General features: G+C 41.9%; 1 protein-coding gene across 6 annotated transcripts in view; it reads right to left on the bottom strand.

Annotated features, from left to right (window-relative positions):
• The window catches only part of ahdc1 (AT hook, DNA binding motif, containing 1), a 191,634-nt gene that overhangs the window by 60,922 nt on the left and 104,583 nt on the right, over positions 1 to 26,129 (bottom strand). Inside the window, exon 1 of one of the 6 annotated variants that reach the window (XM_078567459.1) lies at positions 14,604 to 14,810. The exons of the other annotated variants lie outside the window; for them this stretch is intronic. The gene's annotated coding sequence lies outside the window, so the exon portion shown is untranslated. Of the gene's footprint in view, positions 1 to 14,603; positions 14,811 to 26,129 lie in introns of those variants that run through there. 6 annotated transcript variants of the gene reach the window in all.

Here is a 26,129-nt window from a genome sequence, read left to right on the forward strand (position 1 = left end):
TAGTTTTTAAAAAAGTAATAGGTTACGTTTGAAGCATTTTGACAAAACATTCTTTTGGAGCTCTTACTGACCAAAAAAAAAACTGAAGAATGTGCAGTGGCATGGGTTGAATTATATGAGAATCATTGGGTCAGGACTGAGGAAACTGTTGTCGCCTTGCTTTGCAACGGGCGTACTGAATGACAAAACAATTTAGATGCTCCGTAAGTTGTCTTTAGGCCAAGAATTCTGCAGTCCCCACAACAAGGAAACGCTACTAAATTAAGCTCGGGATTCAAGACCAAATTGGTGTCGTAACTATATGTCTTTCAGAGGTCAACCAAAGAGAAGTGTTCATTTAATGTTGAAATCTACTCAAGCCAAATTCAAACTCAGTCAAATTTCGAATTTGTTTGATTTATTATTTATCAGATGAAAGAGCTATTTTAGGTGCTAATATGAAGCAGTCTGCAGCGATCATGGCAGAGGAACAGTGATGTGTTCTTTGCTGCAATGGCAGCTGGAACCTTAGCAGATAGAGAGGAGCCTTTGGCAATGTGATTTTTGAATCATACATCATAATGTAGAATCTTTGAAAAGCAAAAAGAGAATATCCCACGTTACTTCCAACATTGCAGTGCATCACAATGCAATAATCACACAAATTAACACGCTAATCAACACGTATAGTACTTTTAACTGCAAGTGATCTTCAAAGCCATTTTAAGATCTAAATATAGCTTCATGCCAGAATGGATTAAGCAGGTAATGTATAGTGCAGCTGCACGCATCCTGAAGGCATCACCTGTCATAATGCCAATGTTTTCATGATTACAGAAAGAATAACAGATACCCAGAAGCAATTTAAAGGTTGTAACCCAATCGAGACATTCAGATAATGTCATAAAATAGGACAGTGAAGGTCTAGCAGTTTATGAACAATATCCGAGGGATGAGATATGGTTACAGCCTTTAGTTCACTTCCAGTTTTAAGAATATTCTACATACTATTTCAGATTTTAAAAAAAATGTATAATCATCCAAATTCATTGCCATAGCTGCAGTCTGACCCTAACAATTATTATGTTTTGCATTGAATGTAATGATACAAATTAGAGAATTTTACAACCCAAAGTCCAGAGTTCCTCTGTCACATGCCAAACAGAAAATGATGCAATTTTTTAAACAAATGTATAGTTTAAAGAACCAAAAGCTGAAAGTAGTGGAAACACACAGCAAGCCAGTTGCCACCGAAAGAGAATGTACACAAGTTGACATTTTGGGTGCAACACTTTATTAGGCCTAATAAAAATGGTCTAAATGGGATCAGAACTAAAAGCTGGAAAGGAGGGGGGGGGGAACACAATGAAAAACAGGAAGAACGAGTGTTAATCACTTAAAATAAAAATAGGAGATGATTAAAATGGTAAGATGCTCAGATGATAGAAACAAAGAGAGTATGGAAGAAGATAATTAAAAAAAAATGAAAGATAGGAAAAGTCAAAGGGAAGAGTTGCAGATTTCTGGGAGCAGGAGAGGTCCAATCACAGGGTGAGTTTGATCCCTGTCCCCCAGTGGGGGTGGGTTGATCCCTGATCCCAGGGGCAGGGGATCTGATTCCAAGGGCCCCAACCCCAGGAAGTGGGGGGGAAATCTGGTATGATTCATGATCCCTGGAAGTGTTTGCTTCCTTCATGGGGGAGGGGAAATCTGATGGTGGGGTCTCTTGGGGAACCAAAGGGAAGCACTTCTGCTCCCCTTGGTCCACAAGCCATGCTGTAAAGGCATCCATCTTCTCCTCCTGAAGCTGGGCAAACCCGGCTTGCCAAGGTTAAACTGTAAAGCAGGTTAGGTTTCCAGCCTCATTAACTTGGAGTGACTTGGCGGTCTGCTCTATGTCCTACCTTAGGAAAAAGCTGCAATTTGGTAGATTGGAGCTCGTTTCCCAACACCTTTCCAACCCTCACTCAATCCCACCCAATCAATCTACTAAAATTCCACCCACCACCCCACCCCCACAATATGAATAGCTGAGGGGAAGATCAGAGCAGAAAAATAAACGAAACTGACAAAAAGGGTTGGGTCCAATGGTCTGAAGGGAAGAAATGACATCAAGCGGCACAGATTCCTCCATCAGGATGACGATCATCTCAAATGCCAACCCATCTTGCCACCCCCCCCACCCCACCCCCATCAACACATCCATTTCACATAGTCAGAATCTCCTGCTATAAAGAAAATGGAGGCTATAACAATATACGATTATTGAAGTCAACGCTAAGGTTAGGGGGCTGCAGATTGCCAAAGACAAAGATGGAATGTTGTACATTGAACTTGCTTTGCAAATATCAGGCCTGATGAAAAGTTACACCCAAAATGAGAAATTATCTGTTCTCTCCACAAACGCTGAAGCGTGCTTCCAGCTCTCCTGGCTTTCGTTTCTGATTTCCTGTATTTTCAGTCTTTCCCTCCCCTCCCCAAGTTTACAGAATAATTGTTTTAGCACTCCCTCTTGTCACACAATTAAAAAGTTATGTTTCACAGTCACATATTTATGACTAATTGACAATGCAATTGCCAGTGAGCCTTTCACACATTGGTATGATTTACATTAGGGAATGATGGCACTGTGACAGAGAGATACAATATGGCCAGAGATTTTTCTTTTAAGTGGCTTGTATTCGCTGACACACTGTACAATGTTTTACATAGTCTGATACTCCACTGGCACGGAGGCTAAGGTGCATGCCACGGGAGGTGGGACACAGCACCTCACAGGCTGGGTTTATTCCCAGACTCCAGAACAAAGTGCCAATTGGAGGCAAGCAGAGCGCTCAAACCACCTTAGAGGCCATCAATATGACTTCACAAAAGTTGCAACTGTTAAAAAAAAAAACTGCATGTATACAAGATTTATACTACAACGTTATTCCATCACTGCCGTCAGTTACCAAATCCATCCATTATAGATGGGGCAAGTTCAGAAATAATGGCAAGCATTTAGAGGTTCGAATCCAGTTCACTACCATGGACTTGCTAGCTCTGCCACATTTGGGACAACCTCCGCTAATCTATATCATTTATTCCCAAGATGCACTGCCAGTTTCTTGTTTCGCCTCCTCAGATTATTACCCATCCTTCCCAGCAGGAGCTGAGTTCTGTGTTCCTTTTTCAGAAGTGCATCATCTAATTTCTAGCAGCAGATGCCTTCAACTACCACAGATCCAGTGGAAGAGGATAAAAACAGGAACAGGAAACAGAGTTGAGAGGGGAAAAAGCATTCTAGGAAACAACAATGGACTGAAAGGATGGGACAGTGAGGTTTCTGGTCTTGCGGGGCAATTATTGTTGCTCCGTCTGACTCATGCACCCATGTGCCAGGAAGAACTCTGTGTTGGAGAAGGGCACATAGTGCTTCATGCAAAGGAACACAGAAGATAGGCATGGCATCCTCGCACACAGAGGCCACTGAATCCAGTTGCCATGAGCAGTCAGAGACCAGAGGGAGGGCAGTAGGTCAAGAGGAAGGGGCTGCCGCCCACACACCAGGAAGGAGAAGAGGCAGCACAAGCAGGTACTACTCTGGGAAGGGTATACATATCTAGGGCATTGTACCTCAATACAACAGAGAACCAGTGCCAAAGGTGAATGAGGCTAAGCCATGAGGTGGTGACAGGCATGTCCAACAGCAACTCAAGCCACAATCCATTGACCCCCATGCCCTGCCAGTGGCTGTGAAGGGAACCATCACTCTCAATTTCTATGGCTCAGGATCTTTCCAGGGGTCATCAGATCATCTGTTTGGTATATCCCAGTCAGAACCACACAGCTGCGTTAAGCCTGTAACTAATGCCCTGTTTACTCTTGTGAGGGATCACATTAATTTCCCTATAGATTTGGCATTTTAGGTGCAGAGAGCCATAGTTTTTGCTCAATTAGCAGGTTTCCCTCAGGTGCAGGGTGTTATTGATTGCATCCATGTTGCTATAATGGTCCCAACTCAAAAATGCCTTTGTCAACTATAAGTCCCTCCACACAAGCAATGTACAGGTGCTTTGAGACCACCACAAGGTCTTCCTTCATGTGTTTGCAAGGTTTCCTGGCAGCTACCTTAACTAGTTCATACTAAGGAATTCCCAACTCCTTCAGAAATTTCAGCCACCAACACACATCCGTAGTTGACTTCTAGGGTACAAGGGCTACCCCTTAAGAACTTGGCCAATGGTTCCTTTTAGGAGCCCACAAACAGGGGCAGAGCACAACTATAACAGTAGCCATGATGTCACTGGGAGTACCATCGAACAGGCCATTGGCATTTCAAAGGTGTGCTTCAGGTGTCTTGATCGCTCAGGTGGAGCTCTGGAATAAGCCCCAGCAAAGGTATTAAGAATGGTGGCGTAGTGCTGCATGCTGCACCACACTGCACAGCAGGGGGAAATACAAATCAATGATGATGCCATCATGGCAGAGTTCCAACCTCTAAAGAGGAGGAGGAGGAGGAGGAGGGAGCCCCTGTCCATTCAGAAGGTTCCAAAACGGATGACGATGAGGAGGCCGCCAATGGTAGAGTAGCTGGGAGGTGTGGCCATGTAGCCAGGGCTGACTCTGTGCTGGTCAGGATCATCGCCAGGCAAGTCCTTGTGCAAAACAGATTCGCGTAAGGTCCCCCAATATGACTACTGCCATCCGCCAGTCCCTGGTGACATACTTCCACCTAAAGAACCTTGTGCATTGACTCCACAATTACTCAAGGGACCACCCAACCCCACAAGAGAGAGAATAAACATTAATGAGTTGGATTCAGTCACATTCATACGGCTGAAACCCTCATCATCATAACCACGGGCATCATCATATTTCAAACACACAGGGTGATAAGTCATTCACAACCTGGCCCCCTCACATGAACACCAATGACTGTAAACGAGGGGCCCATGCCACCAAATTGTCCATAATCAAATCATGCCCACAATGGTGAGAGTGACACGATGTCAGAATTCAAACCCTATACACGCTGCTAGGATTGTATATTGTAGATACACGTGGATAAGGCATCTTGCTCATGAGTGCAGAGTGGTGCAACAACAGCTCTTTGAAAGAACTTGTGCAGCATTCATTACAGCCAATGGTCTAGTTTCTACCGTGCAACATTTCTGGCTTCCATATACTCTGTTTACCACACAAAGCACGTCCTGTGACATCTGGAAAGCAAATGCAGCCTAAGTAGTGGCACAGCAGACGACCAATATGACTTGCACGATACACAGCTTCTCAAGCTGCAATTCCCACACCTAGGCCAATATAACACTGCAGTGTGGATGAATGCCTTACACCCAGCACTCATACTTGAGGTGCACCTGCTGCCCAGCATCTGTTCATGGAGTCGAATCATTGAGCTTCCCTTAAAGTCCTTGGATGGACAATGAAAGATACAAGGAGCATCCCAGTGCTTGAATCTTTGAACTCTGGAATTTTGTGTGACACAGCAGAGAAGGAAGCAGCCCTCCAAAGCATCATAAATTAACCTTGATCCTGTTGACGGCACATCGAGATGCACCTCAGCGTGCCGCCCTCATTATTATTGGTAAGAATCTGAGTTGGCAGAGTGTGGGCTAGTCAGATGTGATGCTGCCTCCACGACATCTCTTCCTCCTCTTGATGCCCCGAGGGATGATCTGGCCCTAAGAGAGTGAGGGATCAGAGTTGGGACTGGTGTAAGGAATTAATTATATATAGCCCCTCCTCGTTGTGAATTCACTCTCAGATGCACACCATTGTCTTAACCATGCCAGTGTCCCATTGTGCTCAGTTGAAATGATGTCATGTCCTCCACCATTACCACCATGTGCCAAGGTTCTTTCAACACAGCCTTTATCACTTGCTAATGTGATTCACCATCACCAACAGACAACTGCTCAGGCACCCTGGCAATCTCCATGGCCATCTGTTCCATAGGCCGATTGCGTCTCAGCAAGACTGGCCCACCCTCCAAGTCCGGGCCATCTCCATGGCATTCTTCACCCTTTGCGACTGCAATGGCAACATGATTTTATGTTAGCTTGATATATAGCACGTGAAGGGATATTGCTCTTCACTGTGAATCTGTGTTTGTGAATCGGTGTGTTCTGTGAGCACCTACATGAGCTGCTTAACATACCTCTGCTTTGGCATTGAGAATTCTATGTTCCATGTCTTGCACCTTAGCTGCAGCATGCAGATGTGACCTTTCCCCTGGAGTTCTGTGTGGATGAGCCAAGTTGCTCACCTCACTGCTGTTGGAAAAGGCAGATCATTCAACCTTTTCCTGCACTGAATCCATGAGCACTGATGGTCTCCTGCTGTGCTCACCACAGCCACAATTTGAATCCAGGCCTTCTTGGTTGTAGGGGCATTGTGGTGTCCAGCAGGGTAGACGACTGGTCTCCTCTTCTGGACGTTTTCCACCAAGACTTGAAGGTCCTGGTCAGAAAATCGTGGGGCAGCTGGACCCATCCATTCCCCCGTGTCTCCTCTGTGTGACATTCTATGAATAATATTGGAAGATGAAAAGGGTTGAGAGCCATTCCGATTACAATGCCCTCATTCACTTATATGTGCTTACATGCATTAACCATTTTCATCATATCATCAATGATTACTAATAAGGTTTGGTGGAGAAGACAGCTCTGCATAAATGCTTGGTGCCACGTATGTAGCGGCTGTGACTTCAAGATAGCATTGCTGTGCTCCAAGTCCATTGACAGCCCTACAGGTTTCCTCCCCCTCAATCGCACTGTTATGCTATGACAGTGTGCATCCGTGAAGGACCTAGTCAAGGGTCAACAGTGTGGCACATGCTGATCGATGGGTGGCAAGAGGGTAGGTGGATGGGATAATAAGCATGGAAATATTCATCATTCATCCACCCACTGAGCCTTGGCAGCTAACTACATGACTGCATAGTATCTATACTGGTGGCAAGACAATGCCATCTTCTCCATGGCTGTGGCTTGAGAACCCACTCCGCGCTTTCAGTGGTTCAGTAGAGTACACTTTGATCAGGCAGCAGCAATGACAATTCTCCCATAGGGAAAGCATATGATGGGCCATCCGTTCCGGGAGCAGCTAACAGTTGGACAACATTTACAGCTTTAACACTCACCTTGACAAGGCCATGACAACTCCTCCGAGGCACAGGGACTTCACCATGGACGGTCAACCTCTTGCTTATCTGTGCCCGAGTCGTCCAACCTTTGCCAGGCCTGCCTCCAGCCCCTCTCCGGGTGCCCCCCGCCCCTGACCAAAAATCAGGAACTCAAGCAGAGATTTTCACAGGTTGGGCTTGCAGAAATTCTCCTGTCCCCTGTGCACCCAACACAGGGGCAAAGATTTGGGCTAATACGTTTCTAATTAATAAGAGGTGCCTCATGGAACTGGGACTGGCCTCAACCAACAATAGAGCTCAACTTGTACATGGATGTGTTGGAATTTCGATGGAGAATATAACACACCAAACTATAGGACTCTTTCATATAAAACCTGCGCATCAAAATCATAAACTCAAACTCAAAAACTCAGCATCACACGTTAAACTGCAACGTGCAAAGTTCTTTCTTTAAAAAACATCGTGGTTTGGGTAAAAACCGTTAAGGCGTTGTGCCATCACAGGACGACATCACTATTGTTTCTTCAGCCCCCAGACGCATGTTCAAATCCACGAACTGTCAATTCGACCGATATCCAATCCGAGAGCTCACTCACAGTGAGGAAATATCACTGGAAAACCAGTGGGAGCCAAGGGATTGCACGTTAAAAAGACATTCACGGACACTGTCCGGAAAACCCCTCGTTCTGTTTGTGACGTTATTTCGACGGGCTGAGATATAGAGCTTGCATTCAAAACGTCCGAGCTGATGTAAAAATGAATTACTGAAGGGCGGGGGGGGGTTCATTAATAAAACTTTTGAAGGGATTTTCTCCTCAACATTTTCTGAAGGTGATGACTAATGCTGTGGTGCAAAACATGTGCAAATGCGTCAGCTCATTCAAGCGCCCATTCTTCACATGTCAGCCTTGCTGAAGCATGTCAGGAGAATATTTGGCAGCAGGACGCATCACAGCTGAGCCTAGTCCTGCCCATTTCACTCCACACACAAAAAAAAACAACACCAGAAAGCTTGGGTGATCTCATTCAAGGTTTCCTGAAAAGTTATAGGAACCTACCCACAGTCGTACCCGAAGTAACTCTGGAGCAAGTGACCAGGTAACAATATCAGAATCTTACCTGCTCTGACTGGTTGGGTGCCACACCGAACATATCGTTACTCTTCAAGCTAATTGGTGCTTTTCTTTTTATTTGACTGCAAACACTTAATTTAGGATTGGTAGCAATTTTAAAAAACAGTGCCATTAGCACATCTGTAAACAGTCACAGTTACTATCAGTCATAAATATGTGTTCCTGTAAACATTTGACCACAACCATGGCAATTTACAATCGCTTAAGCACAGTGTTAGCTATAATTTTCACCAATTCCAATGGAGGGTTTGGTAACAGAGACTGACAAAGGCTCTTAAAATTGAAATATTATCCTTCTCATTCGTCCTTTTTATTCCTACTTTTTCTGGGGGGGAGGGGGGGTGAATGATTATTAATATTTAATAAAAAAATAACTACCCTTAAACTAATCCGAAATATAATTATTGCCAAGCTGAGCAGCTTAGTCTTTTTGCACATTGTGACATTATTTTAATTCTAATCTTTCTATTATACTGTGGACAAACTACATGCAGCACAATGTTTAAGTGACATCTGTATCCTATTATAACTTCAGCTTTAGCAGACTGAACCAGACCCCCCTTTTTTTTTTCCTATTCCACACTGCCTACAATAAAATACAGTCAAACATGAATAAATAATTCAGCTCACAGCTCATGCTTGCTCTGCCATATGTGCTGTCTGCCTACAGTCGTTTGCTGCAAAAATGTTGTAATGCATACCAAAAACTGCACACGCTTTCCTTTTTTTGCTCTGGGCACAGTGGAGATTCACAGCTGCGTGATCAGTTTCTGCAGTCTTCACAAAATCTCCCCCCACCCCCCCCACACCTTCACGAAAAGGGTAATTTCAGCCAAGACACACAGTCGCCTCCTCCACCCCATCCTCTCCCCCCATTCCTTCTTTTACTGACCTAACAGTAATGACACACACGGATGCATTCATCTGTGACAATGAGTTATGATGCATTAATCTCTATACACAGGCTTCCTTCTACGCGAGCTGTTCTCTTTGGCATGCTGAGTCGAAGATGAGCAGGATGACCCTTTCCCTGCTACTTCAAAGAACTTACAAAATACATTGAGTTTAAATAAAGAACAAAAAAAAAAGTTAAAAAAATTCCAGGACAACAAGGCTTCAACTGAGAGACAGATATGCTAGTAAGATGCATTATACCTGGTGTTAACTCTTAAAAGGTGTAATTGGCTCAGAGTTTAGGCACTACAGCAGGTTCAGCTAGCTGACAGCTACAGCAAATAATTGTCATGACAACTCATTAACAAACAAGACTGCACAGGAAGAATATTTTTTTAAAAGTACGATTTAAATCAAAAATGTACTTTCAAGAATAACTTAAAAACCCCACAAACACCACTTAAAAAATGATTTCGAACTTCCACAGCCTAATGTTAGTTCAATTATAATGTTGAATTGAGTATTTGGTAAAATTGTAAGCTTTCATTTAATTGGAGAAACATTGTTATGACTTAATGAGACTGGAAGTGCAAGTTTCCCTTATTGCTTGGTCGTCAAATGAAGGCCATCAGAATTGGTATTGCAACAATTAGCTCCTTTCTCTACCCATGTCTGCCAAACACAGTAGAGGTCAAATGCTCCAACAATGTATCTTGATCTCAATTCAGAAGAGCAAATGCCTACTGTACTAGCATAATTGCTGCACTTCACACACTGGCCATCGCTCAGAATGAGACTGCAAATTAGAGTCATAGAGTCATAGGGATCTCCAGCACAGAAAAAGGCCCCATGGCCCTTCGAGTCTGCGTCAGTCAAACAAGTACCTAACTATTCTAATCCCATTTTCCAGCACTAGGCCCACAGCCTTGTATGCCATGGCATCGCCAGTGCACATCCAAATACTTCTTAAATGTTATGAGGGTTTCCGCTTCTACCACCCTTTCAGGCAGTGAGTTCTAGATTCCCACCACCCTCTGGGTGAAAAAATTCTTCCTCAGATCCCCTCTAAACCTCCTGCCCCTTACCTTAAATCTATGTCTCCTGGATATTGATCCCTCCACCAAGGTGGGATTATGCCCCTCATAATTTTATACACCTCAATCATGTCCCCCCTCAATCTCCTCTGCTCCAGGGAAAATAACCCCAATCTATCCAATTTCTCCTCATAACTAAAACTCTCCAGCCTAGGCAACATTCTGGTAAATCTCCTCTACATTCTTTCTAGTGCAATCACATCCTTCCTATAATGCGGATTCCAGAACTGCACGCAATACTCTAGCAGTGGCCTAACCAGCGTTTTATACAGTTCCAGCATAACCTCCCTGCTCGTATATACTATGCCTCGGCTAATAAAGGCAAGTATCCCATATGCCTTCTTAACCACCTTATCTACCTGTCCTTAAGGGACCAGTGGACATGTACACCAAGGTCCCTCTGATGCTTGGTACTTCCCAGGGTCCTACCATCGATCGTGTATTCCCGTGCCTTATTTGTCCTAACTTGAAGCTCAAATTCCACATCTGCCATGGTGGGATTCGAACCCGGGTCCCCTTGGGTCTCTGGATTACTAGTCCAGTGACAATACCATTACACCATTGCCTCCCCCTATTCTATGCAAAGAATAGTTATTCGCTGCATTCGGGGCCACAGTTTGAGAAATGCTGTGCTGTGAACTCATGCGCTCTAGAAAATGACCTGTGACCATCAAACCCATCTCGAGGAGCACCTTGATTGTACTAGGAGGCGGCAAAATCCAGGCTGCACTGTAGAACTAACAGTGCGTCAATCCACTTTGGTACTCCGTCCTCATGACAGGCTATCTGTATCAGAATATGGTTATGATTTAAACCATGTGTCTTCGAATAGTAATAATAAACTTTAAAGCTTGTTTTATTCACAGATGAGGAAACCCAAGCTGATCAAAGCACGGGGTGTTCTGCCTCTATTCCAATATCAAACACACTGTAACATTCATTTTCATAGTGAAATATTAGTGTTTCGAAGCATACATAAAGAATGAGAATTGAAGTGGAAAACACATAAAAATCCTACTTCACAAGCTAAATTGTATTTTAATTATACTTTTGATTTTAGAAATCTTAATAAGGCAATATTGAAAGTGTTTCTAGCCTATAAGGCCAGATTCTTCACTAGATAAAATATTCCTTTAATCCACCACCAAGTTCATACAAAATGCAGCTGAAAATTCTTTGTTTACACTCAAAGTGATGACAAACTATGTCAAAGGGTGAGTTCTCAATTTGTGGCAGTAAAAATGATGCAGTCTCCTCGGCTTGAATAATGTTCCTTAAATGAAACCTTCAAAAGGTGAGGAAGGTCTGCTCTCACCTCCAGAGAAGAACACACAGAGGAACCTTGCGCTATTTTTTGGGACTCTTTTTTAAACAAGGGCCACAGCATTGGAGTTAATTCTGAGACCAGTAGAAAGAACACTTAGTTAGGAATAACATAAGAAAGCATGCATACATCAAGGGGTATAATCATGGTGTTACAAGGCTCCCTAGTATGGCAAATGCCCAATATTCCAGAGAGCTCATTATTGTCATTCAATCCAATACTGAACGTTAAGTGCTTTTAAAAAAAAGACCTAAGTGTAAGCAATTAAACAGATCTTAAAATTATATTGATTGTTAGCCATGGCAGAAATGGGCAGAATGGTGTAAAGCGGGCTTATTACAATTTAAATATTAACGTAAAGGTTGAAAATGCCAGAGGTCTTAAACATTCTAATGTTTCATCTTGATAGACCAGTGTTGATAGTCCTCTTACAATGTGCTAAATGATAATGTGTTTATCCACATATCAGACTAGGGAAATTAAGGGTATAAGACATTAAAATTTGCATAAATACACATATATATAGTATCGCCCGAAATTATGAACTGGGGGTAGTTGTGTACAGTAAGGAGTACTAAAAATGCTTCACATGACTACCATCAATCCAACACTATTTTTTCTATTTGGCTAAAATTCATAATCACAAAGATTTTCTCAAAGAAACAATTCTCATTTTTAAGAGGTGTTCAACTCCTAGGGCCTGATTTGTGCTCCTCAAGTGAGTAGCTTGAGTCGTGAAATTTCCCAGCTCGGAGCACCTGCCTCAGTAAAAAGTCCTCCGAATGGCACAATTTTCTTTCCAGAGTTGGGGAGGACATTAAGTTGGGCCCACCACCCCCAGACGCAGACCAGAGGCAGCTGAGGCTGGCTGTTTAAAAGACCAATCTCGATTCTCAGGGATGTCTTCTCAGGTGTTTTGTTAAACATTAGGCCCTCTCTAGCCTTCACCCCTCACACCCCCACCCAGTCCCCTTGCTCATACATGCCAACATGCCAACCCATGCCTACTACCCATCCCAATGGCCCCTTTTAGCCCCTATGCTAATTTAGTACCAACTTGTGCCAACCTATGTCCCCACACCAAACACCCTTTGCTCTTACACCCTCCATGCCAATTCACCCATCCACCAGACCTCAGGAGCCATGCCAAGATGAAATAAAGTGAAGTTCTGGATATCTATTACAGACCTCACTATATTAAAATAGTCCTACGCACGAAAGCCCATTCAGTACATTTAAATCCTCTCAAGAACTTAACCTCTTATAAAAACAAACATTTGTATTTATAGCCCCACATCAAAGACAGCTAATCCCTTAATCACGTCTTTGAACTGTCAATCAAACAGTGAACTTACAACTCCCACATTATGATGATAGGTTGTAGAAAGCAGCCAACCATTAATAATGCTATAATGTTAGCATTTAAGGTTGTGTCAACAAACAGCTATTGAAACTGCTAGAACAGATTTTTTTTCAAGTCTCACAGCTACAGGCAGGCAGTTTTAAAAAATTTTTTCAAAGGGCTGCCATTTAAATATTTTGTCTGTTCCATGGACCTTATTCACCCTTCAGGAGTATTTACGACCTCTCTAAATGTTCATAATGTCCACATTCTGGGATAAAGCTCTTGCTCCAGCGAAAATGATTCTGTTTGGACTAAGCCCTGAGTTCAAACAGCCCTGCTGAGTTCAGGTTCCCGCATGTGGGAGTCACATACTATCCCCACACCTCCCACCCTGGTGAAAGTAGGATCTGTCAGAAGGCAGGGTAGGATTTCTGGATCTGGGTCCCGCCCACCATTTTTAAAGGTCCCTAGAGTCTCCATGGCTCCACAAAAATCTGGCCCCTATTCCCTACTGTTAAACAAGAGAACTGGGTGGCCATGCAAGAGTTTGTAAGCGGCTATACTCTCAATCCATTTAAATCATCAAACGAGCGTGTATGATTCTTTCTCTAAATTGACTTTAAAATGCACACATTAGAAAAGTAGTTAATTCATTTTGGCTAAACATATGATTTTAAAAACTCATCTAATTACAAGTGAAAAAATGCCTCACTTGCAAAAGAGTGGAAAACACTCATTGATATATAAGTAAGCAAGGGATCCCTGTAAACCACTGATTTTCAAACTGGATCCTTGATTCTAGAGAGTCCATGAGGGAATCTTTAGACCTTTGTCTGTCCATCTTTGGATTTCTATATTTCCATGCAGTTATTGCCTTATTAGTTATGTAGCTGCACACTAATAAAAATGTTTTCCACTATGATAGTACAGTGTTTCCTATGGATACATGTCTATTTCTGTCAAAAGTTCAGGCAGGGTGGCCCAACCAAGTGTGTCAATATTTGCAAGGAGTTCCTGAGCAGTAACAGTTGTAAATGACTGCTGTAAATCACAGGAACACAACAGATAGCTTTTACAGGTTTAAAAATAAATATTAGTAAATATATAATGTATCAAAAAATTAGGATGTTCTTGCTGTGAAATAAATTAACAAAATTAACCTAAAACATGCAAATAATGTGGTACAAAATACACTGGATGAAACATTTCAGACTCCAGTATAAGTTCATGTGGCATACAACAGGTTAAAACATGAACTAGATTTTAAACAAAACAATTCTTCCATGTCTCTGTATCCATTTAACTTTTTGTGACCATGAAGAGCAGAGAATCATGTCACTTTATTCATCATGAAATGCACAATAGATTTGTTTGTTTTCTCAGTATAATTTGTGTAATATACTTGTCCAGCCCAGAGACAGAAGGCCCTGATCAAAAACATACTTTGAACAGACTTTCACTGATCACAGATGTTAAGGATTATTTTTATAAATGAAGAGCTGTTGAATACCCAACTTTTAATACTGAAGAAAACTAATGTTAAATGATAACTTGTAATAAGACATAAGATATTTTATTTCTTTTTATTAATTGCAATGTACTGCAAACTAAATGTAATTTTTTGTGATAAATGTTAACACAATAATCGCCTCGCATGTATTTAGTTTGTTACTGACTGGAAGAAACTCACTCAAAAAAACTAACTCAGCAGTCGGTGCTGGGATCTTGCTCCAGTCGATACATTTCCACATTACCGGCTCCTTCCAGAGAAGTGACTTCACACCACAGTATCGTTGTCCAATAAAGCACCTCCCAATATTTCACTACACTTGTAAATCCAAAGTGTGTGTGTGTGTTGCAACAGCCACAGAGATGTGATCCAACCAGATCGGCAACTGCAGAGTTTAAACTGAAGAGAAGTCTTCTAAAAAGACGCACATTGTTAAAAGCTGATGGTGCTGCGGATAAAACGTCTGCAGCAGCGTGAACTTGCCCCAGCAGCCAAGAGGTTTGGGAGCATGCTGTTCCAGGAACACAGCCTACTCAAAAACTCCCTAATGTTGTGACCCATTATCATTGAAAACATGTGTTGCATGGGGCTCTTTAGCCATTTCAAGAGAAGTCGGAGAAAAATGCATAAAGCAATTTATCGGACATCAAGCCACAGAATTGTAGCACAATGAAGAGTTTAACAACTCTTATTGTTTCAGTTTGTAGACCTTTTTTTTAAATGCGAGTGACGGTTACAATAAAATTTCTGTAGAAAACAATTCTTATAAATCAGGAGGCCCATTAAAGATAAAACTGTGAATCCAATATTGGGATAATATATAGGCCTTCAAAAGCAACAAGAACAAACTTGAACATTTAAGAGTAATAACCAAAATTAGAATCGAAGACACATCTTACACCTAACAGCAATCGCCGAGCATTCCAGACACCAAGTCACAGTATTCACAGGAACAGAAGAAATAGGGGTGGGAGTAGGCCATTCAGCCTCTCGAGCTTGCTCCCCTATTCAATTAGATCATTGCTGATCTCATCGCACTATCAATTCCACTTTCCAGCCTGCCTCCATAACCCCTCGACTCTAATGTAGATCAAAATCTATCTATCTATGTCAGCCTTGAATATGCTCAACGACCCAGACTCCAATGCTCTCTGGAGTTGAGAATTCTAAAGATTAACAGCCCCCGGGAAGAAATTCCTCCTGGTCTCCGTCTTAAATGGGAGACCCCTTATTCTGAAACTGTGCCCCGAATTCTAGGTTCTTCTATGCTTAAAGCAATAAAAAAAAAGGAAACTCCTAAAAAAAGGTCATTAATATTAAATGTGCTATTGAAGTGAAATAATTGAATATATTTATGGCTTATGGAGACCTAAATGGAGTTTATTATGAGACCACCTTCACTTATGCAGCAGTCTACCAGGTAGCTATTTGGAATGTTAGTATATGTTGTTGTAAAAATGAAGTCCAGGAATGCTGTATACAACTATGGAATCGTTAGTTAGATGACACTTAGAATACTGCACTCAAATGTTGCCACTGCAGCCAAAGGAATTTCAGCTTGTCGGAATGAGAAGCACTCGTTTATGAGGCAGAGGGTAATGGTTCATACCAGATCTCAGGTCATACACTCCTGTGCAGTATGGAGGAAATGTTTCACTGGGAGCGGCTATGTTCTCCAAATGCAACATTGCATTGAATTCCTGTCTGTTGTGGCGCTCCAGGTGGATGTTAAAGGTCACTATTCAAAGAGCAAGGACCTCTCCTGGTGACATGGTCAACTTCCCTTCCTCAAGAAATACAACCAAACTGATTAACTGGTTAGCTACTTAATTAATGTTACTAGGATCAAGGGCAATGCAAAAATGATTGCCATAACTCTATTCAAGAATTGGGTTAGTCTAATGTGAAGTTACTCATTGTGGCGAGATCTGTGTGAATTTTGTGATAAGTTAAATAAATATATTATTTATCACTTCACTGGTAATCTGCTTAGATAATGAGTTCAAACTGCAGAATAAAGATTACTTGCTTCAACAAAAGAAGTGAAAATTTAACATTAGGCATAATAATAATTGGTGGAACAGGTAAAATTGAAGCTTGCACTTCCATAAAATTAATCAGCACTGTAGAATAAAAGGGAGTAGGTTTTCAAAATAAGTGGCCATTAACTAAATGAAAGTTGAGAAGAATATTGAACTTGCAAGGGGTTACTAACTTGCACAGAAACCACAGGATCTATAGCGTTACAAAAGAGAAATCAATAGATTTTTTTATAATGCTTGGCACTTAGTACAGAATGTATCGGAACAGATAACCTGGGAAAAACTGGCCCCGTCGAGTTCAGATAAAACACTGCAGCATTGGAGAAATTTCACTGACTGTAATTGCTCCCAGTTTTATGGTATAGTGAATACGCCTGCTGCATCAGCAGCTTAAATACAAAATAATGATTGCGGATCAGATTCGATATTATGTGGCAGTTAATTTATTCAACTGCGTTTTTTTTTAAAGAAAACACTGTCATTTACACATCTGGATCATCAAATCATGTGATTTGTCTTCCCAGCTTGTATTCCGTGTTTGCCATGGAATGGTGCTGCAATTTCAAGTTAAGCATTTATGTCAGCACCCTGTGCATTTTTATTTACCAAGTGCATCATTGTTGAAAGGGAAAATTCTGAACCGCACTGGCATTTAAGAACTTCACTCAAAGCCATTTTCAAGTCTTGACTGTGGCTGTTGATCAATCACTGCAAAGGTACGACAGAGACCTTCAGTAAGAAATATCTGGTGCTTTCACAAGCTTGCAGGCAGAGAGCTGTACAGCGCACAGCAGGCAGCAGGGCCACCCCGCTGATATTCAGATGATCTTGTGTAATTGCTGAATACACAATGCATTTTGGGCCCCAATCCTGTGTTCACAATTTCACGCCAACAGGTTTCTGCACAAGCCAGGAACAGATCACCAACGACACAAAAAAAAAGAGAGCCCATAGAATCCTTTGTGAAAGGCTCGAGAAGTTTAGATAACACGTAAATGGATTCCATTCAGTGGGGCTGTCAGGAGATATTATGAGGCGAGGGCGGCTGCTGCAATCCTTAGTTAAAAAGCTTGATCATTTTAAAATTCCCAAACGCTTTAAAAATGATTTGTTTCACTTCTCTTAACTTCAAAAGATTCCTGACTGAACGTATGCATTTATCACATATTTAAACATTTCATAGATATATATTTAGTGTGAAGTACCATCAAATTAAAAAAAACAAAATCTACCATTTTTCCACATTTATCCGCCCCCCTGTACAAACTAGAAGAAACACGTTGTCTAAACCCTGATATTATTGTGATCACTCCACAAAAACCTCCAACCACTGCACTGATATAGTCACTTTGTGGTTGCTTTTCGTGTTACTGTTTAATTTTTTTTTTTGATGTGTGGATTACTCATAAGAGTTGATCATTTATTTCGGGTTTTTTTTGAAGGCAAGAAAACCAATCTTTACAGCATTGTTCATTAATCTTGGGGAAGGGCAGGGTTCAAAAACCAAGCAGTACTGTAGATGTGGCATAGTCTTCCAGGGTGCCTGCCCACTCTGTACCATACGCCTTGTTAAAATAAAATCTGAAACCACAAGTTGAATGTTTTTTTTAAGTTCAAATTGAGCTGATAACATAGCCGCTTCTTCAGAGTGTGGTACGACAACTTTGGAGGGATAGTTAAAAAAGAACGCTTCTTTAAATAGCTGCCAATCATAATGTTTTCGATATTTATTTCACAAAATTCTTGCATCCAGAACTAAAATGGCAGATTGTAAATGCATGCAGCAAAAGTATGCGTTGGAAAACTTAAAAGCGTTGGAATATTGCAGTATGACATATTAAGAACTCATTGCTTCGTTGCATTTATTTGTTTCTGAAAACTCATTATGTGTTTATGACTATCATAAAACTTTCATTCATATGTATCTGTGTGTGGGGATCAATGATTCTTGTATCAAACGCAAAACACAGATTCTGGACACTGACCTGAAATAATGTATGTTTAGCATTGCTCATAAAACAAACCTACAATCTTTGGCAACTTCACACAGCTTATATGGAAAGTGCGTGGATCCAGAAAGGCAAACGGGATTCTGGACATATTTTGCATATTATACACATACAAGTTATACACACACACACACAAAATACACATGGGAAAATTGAATAGGCTGCTGTTGAATCTGGCATCATTTAGGTCACATCTGGAGTGATGTGTGTGGGTTTGAGCAGTTTTCCTAAGAGAATACTGGAGTTACAAAACAATGCAAAGTAAATGCACTCGGATGATTCAGAAGATAAACTTATCACAAGACATTTGTGAAGTTAGTGCTGCATTTGGTGGAATAAAGATGATTGGAGACAGACGAACCTGTTTGGTGGGTTGGCAACCAGTGGATATAGTTTAATAGTCGAAACATAAAAAGAAATGATTTTCACATAAACTGGGAAAGGATTTATGGAACATAAACAGGACGGTTTTCTGGAGCAATATGATTTAGAACTGACAAGAGAGGAGGCCAGACTAGAGTTCGTGATGAGTGATGAACTAGAATGAGTTAATAATCTGATGATAAGGGAACATCTTACTAACAGTGACCATATGATTGAACTTGATGTTGTGTTTGAGAGTGAGACAGGAGAGTATCAAACCAAGGTTTTAAATTTAAGTAAGGCAAACTGCAAAAGGATGAGAAATATATTGAACACAGTAAGCAGGGTTGAGGTGTACTACTACTTTCAAATAATGGGAAAAGCTTATAAAACAATATCTAATTTAGCTCCATTCAATAGCCTCCTGAGATGCTGAATGGAGAAATGAGTTGCCTCCCACAACAGCTATTTGGGGGCAACTTGATGCGATATGTTCCATGATCTGTTACTCATGATCTGCGCTTTGGGACATCCCCATCTTTCACTCATGGAGCAAGTGGTTCCATCGTCCATGTCCAGTGCAGATTTGGTTGAGCGCAATCCACTCTCTTCGAGGGAGGTCAAAGCCCTGGAGCTCTGCTGTTGGTCAGTGATGATGTGTTAGCTCTTTACGCTGCATGTGACCCATGATTCCATCCATTGGGATAGTGAGTTGATACCAGCTGCATGAATATTAGCTGCATTTTTCCCAGAATGGTCAGCATGGCTTTCAGCTCTTGGTAGGTTTTTTCACATCTTTGTGAATGGGAAGGCCGAGGCTGCTTATGAATTTTTCCATCTCATGAAGCACGATGGGATCAAGGCGCATGGCGGGTAGGACAATGTAGGACAGCACAGTCAACTGGAGTGGACTTAAGTGACCCAGACACCGTTTTCATGGCAATATCTAGTTGTATGTCCACAATCTTTGTATGGCGACTGCAGGACCATGAGGCAGAGCAGTTCTCAGCAGCAGAGCAGACTAGGCCACTAGTGTGGTATGACGTAGGGAGATGATGATAGCTTACGCATAGACCTGGATAGCCTACACATAGATGGAGAGCGCCTCTCTGTAGTGCTGAAAATGGCTGATGAGCCTGGAAACCGCAAGTTTTGCCCCCAAACACAGCACTTCCCATTTTCACAGAGGCAGGAATGCAGCAGTTTGCGTTTTGCACATGTGCATTTCACAGACAAGGCTGGTCATTTAACTCATCAACTGCCTCCAACCAAGTCGGATTTTGATAACCCAGGAGTGGCAAGCCCTAGTGTGCAGAGACGACCTGGTAAGAGCAGGTCTGAACTTGGTGCATTCCTTTGGATAGCCAGTGTACCCCTTTAGAGAGGTAAGGAAATCTTTGGATATGGCCCCGAAGAACCCTGAGGGAAGGTCAGTTGCCCTTTAGAATTGTTAAAATTAGGCATAAGTGTGAGTAAACGTGCATAACTGTCTAGTTTATTGGAGCTGTCAACAGGCCTGTCAAAATCAACTGTCATATATGCAACAAGAACCTCTCAGGAGGACCTGTCATAAGTGCCAAAAGGAATTGTCAAAAATGCCTGTCAAAGGCAGATATCAAAAATGTCAAGATGACTTGTCAAAGGGAGCTGTCAAGGCATTTAAAAGTCCTGCCTTTAAATCTTCGAAAAAAAATGTCTGGAGTGTTAAAAAATCATTGCTTGCTATTTCACTCTCTGTTGATATAAGTTTGAGGGCTTCCATTACAGCTACATGACTGATTTTACAAACATCTATTATCAAAGTAGGGTGCCTGCCATTTCACAGTTTGATTGACAGCTCCAAGTAGTTACAGACTATTTGAAATGGGAGTATGAATTCCAATGCTTGCTGTTATAAGGAATTATGTACTTGAATTAAATGTTTGTTGTTATAAGGCTTAATGTAGTTGAAGGAATGTAAATGTTGTAATTGGGTTTTTATAAATTAGAGTTTATAAATTATTGGTGTACCTAAATATGCAATGGACACTTAGAACTTCCTTTTATAGAACTTTATTTTATCTCATCTCAGCATGGGTCCTGAAGTTGGCCCATGGTGGATACTCAGTGAGTTGGCATGGTAGGTGTAAGGGCAAAGGTGGGAGGACATGGGTTGAGTTGGCACTAAATTGGCATAGGGGCTAAAAAGGACCATGTGGGTGAATACAGGGGCATAGGTTGGCATGGAGAGTTATGAGGGGTTATGGGGCTGGGTACAGGGTATGAGGTGGCAGGGTTTGGCATGGATGGGGCATGGGGAGTGTGTGGGAGATGAGGAGTGAGGGCTGGATGGGGTGTTTCATTTTTCTTTACATTTTGGACATAGTGCCCGAGTCCCAAGGCAGGCCATCTGCCTTGCCCGTCTTCAGAATCCGGCATCTTCGTCCTCACTACTTCTGGGGTCACCCACTCCCATTCCGAATATAGCCCAATCTGACATCCGGGCATCCATTTTTAAAAGTTAGTTTAGTGGATGCAGGGATTCTCTGCTGACCCATCTCGTGGATGAGTATGCGCTAGTTCGAGAACTTGCCAGCTAATGTCATCCAGAAGATGACCAGACGCCCAGAAGTGGCTTCCCGGTCTAAAAAGCAGAAAGCATCGACTGAGCTGATAACTGGTAAAGCTACAAATGGTGGGAAATATTCAAGAATTTGGCACAATACCACGCATGCACCTGCAAGGTCAAGGCTCCAATTGTGTAGCTAAGCAGCTTTGGTCAACAAATGAGGTACGAGATAGGATCAAGCAATAAGTGAAATACTGTAGCAAATCGGTGAAGTTACTGGACTAGTAATCCAGAAGCTTGGACTAATGATCCCGAGGCATGATTTCAAATCTCACATCAGCTGGGGAGTTTAAGCTCCATTAAATAAATCTGGAATAACATGCCAGTATCAGAAGTGGTGCATGAAATACCAGATTGTTGTAAAAACCCACACAGTTCACCGATGTCTTTTTGTGAAGGAAATTTGCCATCCTTTCTTGGTCTGGCCTCTATGTGCTTCCAGACCCAAAGCAATGTGGTTGGCTCTTAATTACCCTCTGAAATGACCTCACAAACCACTCAACTATACTCAAGAAGGTAGATCACCACTGTCTTTTCAAGGGCAAATAGGAGCAATAAATACTGGCTGTGCCTATTCATAAGGATCAGCAGAAATCTAAAAGACTAGGAGAGCTGTAAACAGCAATAATGAAAGTAATAAAAGGTGCAAAAATAGAATAAGCAAAAAACTTGCAAGGGATATAAAAGCTAACCACAAAATTTTTATAAATACATTAGGAGAGGGTGGGAGGAAGGAGTGTAGGCCCCTTAATGATAGGCGCAGGCAAGACTATAAAGGTTGGTAAATGAGTATTTTGTATCAGTTTTCACAGTAGAAGAAAATTACAACCTACTAGTGGTCAAGGGAATCTGAAAATAAACCATGGAGATATACTCAATGAAATTAATACAAGTTAAAAATGGTAAAGAAGAAAATAACGTGACTTAAGATTGACAATTCTCCAGACCTGATGGTGTCCATCCTACAGCATTAAGAGAAATGGGTAAGGAAATTGAAAATATTTTATTCATAACTTTCCAAAGTTTTCTAGACCTTGGTTGGAGAGATAAAGGCTTTTGATTGGTAGAATGTGACAAGTTGCACTTCCCAGGGGTCTACACCAGAACCTCAGCTTTTCAACCATATATATTAATGACTTGGATGAACAGAGATAAATATTCAGTTGCAGATTACGCTTAGGGGGTCAAGTAAGTTGCGTAGATGGGTGCAGGAAGTCACAAAGCATCATGGACAGACTAAAAGGGTCTGCACGATGATGGCCGATGGAGTTCAATATGGGGAACTGTGAGGTCATCTACTTAAAATATGAGAAAGACAAATCGGAATATTTTCTTAACAGTGAGACACCAGGAACTGCAGAGGAACAAAAGGATTTGGGTCTGTGTACACCAATCACTAAAAACTAGTGCACATGTACAAGAAATAATCAAAAGTGATAATGGAATGTTGGCATTTATCTTGCCAGATTCAGAATATAAAAGTGAAACAATAACATTTAAGTTTTACAGAGCCTTAGTTTGATCCCACCTACAGCACTGCAGGCTATGTTTGGCATCAACCCTCAGAAAAGATGTAGAAAAACAAAGTAATGCAGCTGTTGGGAATCTGAAATAAAATCAGAAAATGCTGGAAATACTCTGGCAGCCTCTGTGGAGAGAGAAACAGGGTCAACATTTCAGGTCAATGACCCTTGGTTAGACATTCTGACAAATGATCATTGACCCAAAATGTTAACTCTGCTTCTCTCTCTCCACAGATCCTGCCTGACTTGCTGAGTGTTTCCAGCATTTTCTGTTTTTATCTCAGGAAAAATGTGTTGGTCCTGGGAGGGGTTCCAGCACTGGTTCGTCAGAGGGCTGTAGCCCCTGGAGTTCAAGCTGAAGGGGGTTTCAATAGAGGCATTTAAAATGATAAAGAGATTAGACATAGTGGGTACAAACAAATTATTCCCTCCTTTGGGTGATTCAGGTACAAAGGGGATAATCCTTAAAATGAGAGCTAGGTTATTCAAAAATGAAATGGGAAAGCAATTTTTCACACACAACATCTGGAGCTCTCTCCCTCCAGTGGCAATGGATGCTTGGTCAATTGAAATTTTCAAGACTGAGATCCCTTCGTTTTTGCTAGTTAAATGTGTCAAGGGATGCGGAGCAGAGTGGGCAAATGGAGTTCAGGTACACTTAAACCTCTGAGCAGATAATCTGAATGACACTTTGCTAAGGGAATGACGAACAGTCAGATGTGTCATCATTTAGACGGGACATCAAACCACGGCACTGTTCAGGTGAATGTTATATTTTTAAAAAAGCCCCTATGGCATTATTTGAAAAAGGTAAGAGGAGCCCCGTTCTTGGTTCCTGATCAACATTTCTCTGTCAATCAATATCATCAAAATCGTATCAACTGGTCAGTCATATCCTTTGCTGTTTGGGAATTGGGTCTCCAGTTTGTTAAATTAACAACAGCACTGAATTTCAAAACCAAACCAGTGGGTTGTGAAGTGCTTTAGAATGTTCGAAGGATGTGATCAAGCAATTTAAACTGAAAGGTCTTCCTTTGCAGCTGTTGAAACTGAGTCAATCACCGCATTTGAGAGAGAGTATCAAAAAAATATTCAGCAAATACATGGAAAGAGTGTAGAAGTGGAATTATGGTAGATGGCTTGAATGTGGAGCTATCAGCAGCAACTTGCATCGATACTTCAATTTCAATGATTCTGTATTTGCAATGCAGCTTCTGTAACTCCACCATACTACTGAAAGTTGCTTAGGAATCTAAAATCTTTGAAAAACAGGAGTGAAGGAATCCTGTTTTCCTACATGAGAATAGTAACCACACTTCAAACGTTCTTCAATAGCTGTGGGACGCTTTGGATGCTCCGTGGATGCCAAAGGCGCCATAGAAATGCACATTTTTTTTTCTAATTAGCACTTGATACTCTGCTAAAAATTTATTGTAACTGAGAAACTAAGCACCCTGGGCATAACAAACATGAGAGGTAACAAGGAAACATCTTGTTGCCGATTTCTGCCAGGGTGGTTCCACCACAGGGGCAGAGCACTTTTAAGAAAAGTCATGTGATCAGCAAGCCACTTCATTTTGTCTGACCTCTACTTCACTGTTACCTTTTCAGCTTTCTCCAAAACATATGACTGTCTCCTGATCCTATTTACATTGCTTCAATGGCTCTCCGTCATCATTTATTGCTGGCATTTATTATGCTGTGTTTGGAGTAACCCTGTCTGAATTCCCTATGTTTTTAAAAAATTATCCGATACCCTGATTGTTTTGTCAGTGCAGCCATACATTGAGGCTGTTGACGTCAATGGTTATTTCATCATAACTCTTTTGTGATCAGTTCACTGAATACCTGTTCCATTTAACACAAATTGTTCAATTTGGATTCTTGTTCCCACTGTAATTATTTCACATTTGTCACAGATCCACGGTAGATCAGCACCGTGGTTGCAATGCTGCTAACAATTTGTTCTGCTTTCAACTTAATCTTCCTTTGGATAACATATATATTTCTATTTACATATATGTTCCACTGCCCTTCTGTATTTTCCTGCCTTTCTGCATCTGTCTCTGTCCCATGCATTGCATCCGAGATGTTGAACAGTAATTGCTTCTGAGCTGGTTGCTAAGTAGTGCAGAAATGAAGGCAAGGGTGAAATCTTCCAAAGTCTGTCATCAGTACTTTATGTGCTGAACTACTGAAAACCAGCAGTCAGGAGATCAGCATATTCATAGAATCACACAGCGCAGAAGAGGCCCTTCGGCACTCGAATTGCACAGGAACAGGGGAGGGACCTCATCCTGAGTGAGACACAGCCAGAGTGAGTGTGGGTATTGGCAATTTGGTGCACAGTGGGAATTCGGTGCATAGGGGAAGAGGTGCCCTTTACATTTTTTCTTTGCTATCCAACTTCTTAATTCATCAGAGAGTGGTCTTGCCCTGCTGCAGCAGTAAACACTACAAGGGAAAGGAATGACTGGTAAGTAGTAGGTAAGGACGGGTAAGCATTTACTACTTTTATCATTTATAGTTTAAGGTCTTTTTGTGGTTTATAGTTTGTATATTCTGTAGTAACTAGGATCAGGAAAGAAAGGCCCCAGAGTAATTTATTTAAAAGGTTTAATTTAAAGGGATAAGTCATGGCAGGAGAGCTCAAATCTGTGGTGCGCTCCTCGTGCTCCATGTAGGAAGCCGGGAACATTTCCAGTGCCCGGGGCCAGCATGTGTGCAGGAAGTGTGTCCAGCTGCAGCTCCTGGAAGCTCGGGTTTCAGAGCTGGAACGGCGGCTGGGGACACTGTGCAGCATCCGTGAGTCTGAGAGCATCGTGGGTAGCACGTTTAGAGAGGTGGTCACACCGCAGCTGAAGGGACTTGAGGAAAGAAGGGAATGGGTGACCACCAGGCAGTCCAAGAGAAACAGGCAGGTAGTTCAGGAGTCCCCTGGGGTCCCGTTCACAAATTGGTATTCCATTTTGGAGGCTGATGAGGGCGCTGGTTCCTCCAGGGAGTGCAGACAGAGCCAAGCTTCTGGCACCACAAGCAGCCTGTCTGTACAGGAGGGGAGGAAGAGAGGAAGAGCAATAGCAATGGGGGATAGGCCATCAACGTGGCTACCGTGGCGGCAACATGACTCCATGATGGTGTGTTGACTCCCTGGTGCCAGG

The sequence above is a fragment of the Cetorhinus maximus genome, chromosome 21 (genome assembly GCF_964194155.1).
Source record: "Cetorhinus maximus chromosome 21, sCetMax3.hap1.1, whole genome shotgun sequence".
Lineage (NCBI taxonomy): Eukaryota > Metazoa > Chordata > Chondrichthyes > Lamniformes > Cetorhinidae > Cetorhinus > Cetorhinus maximus.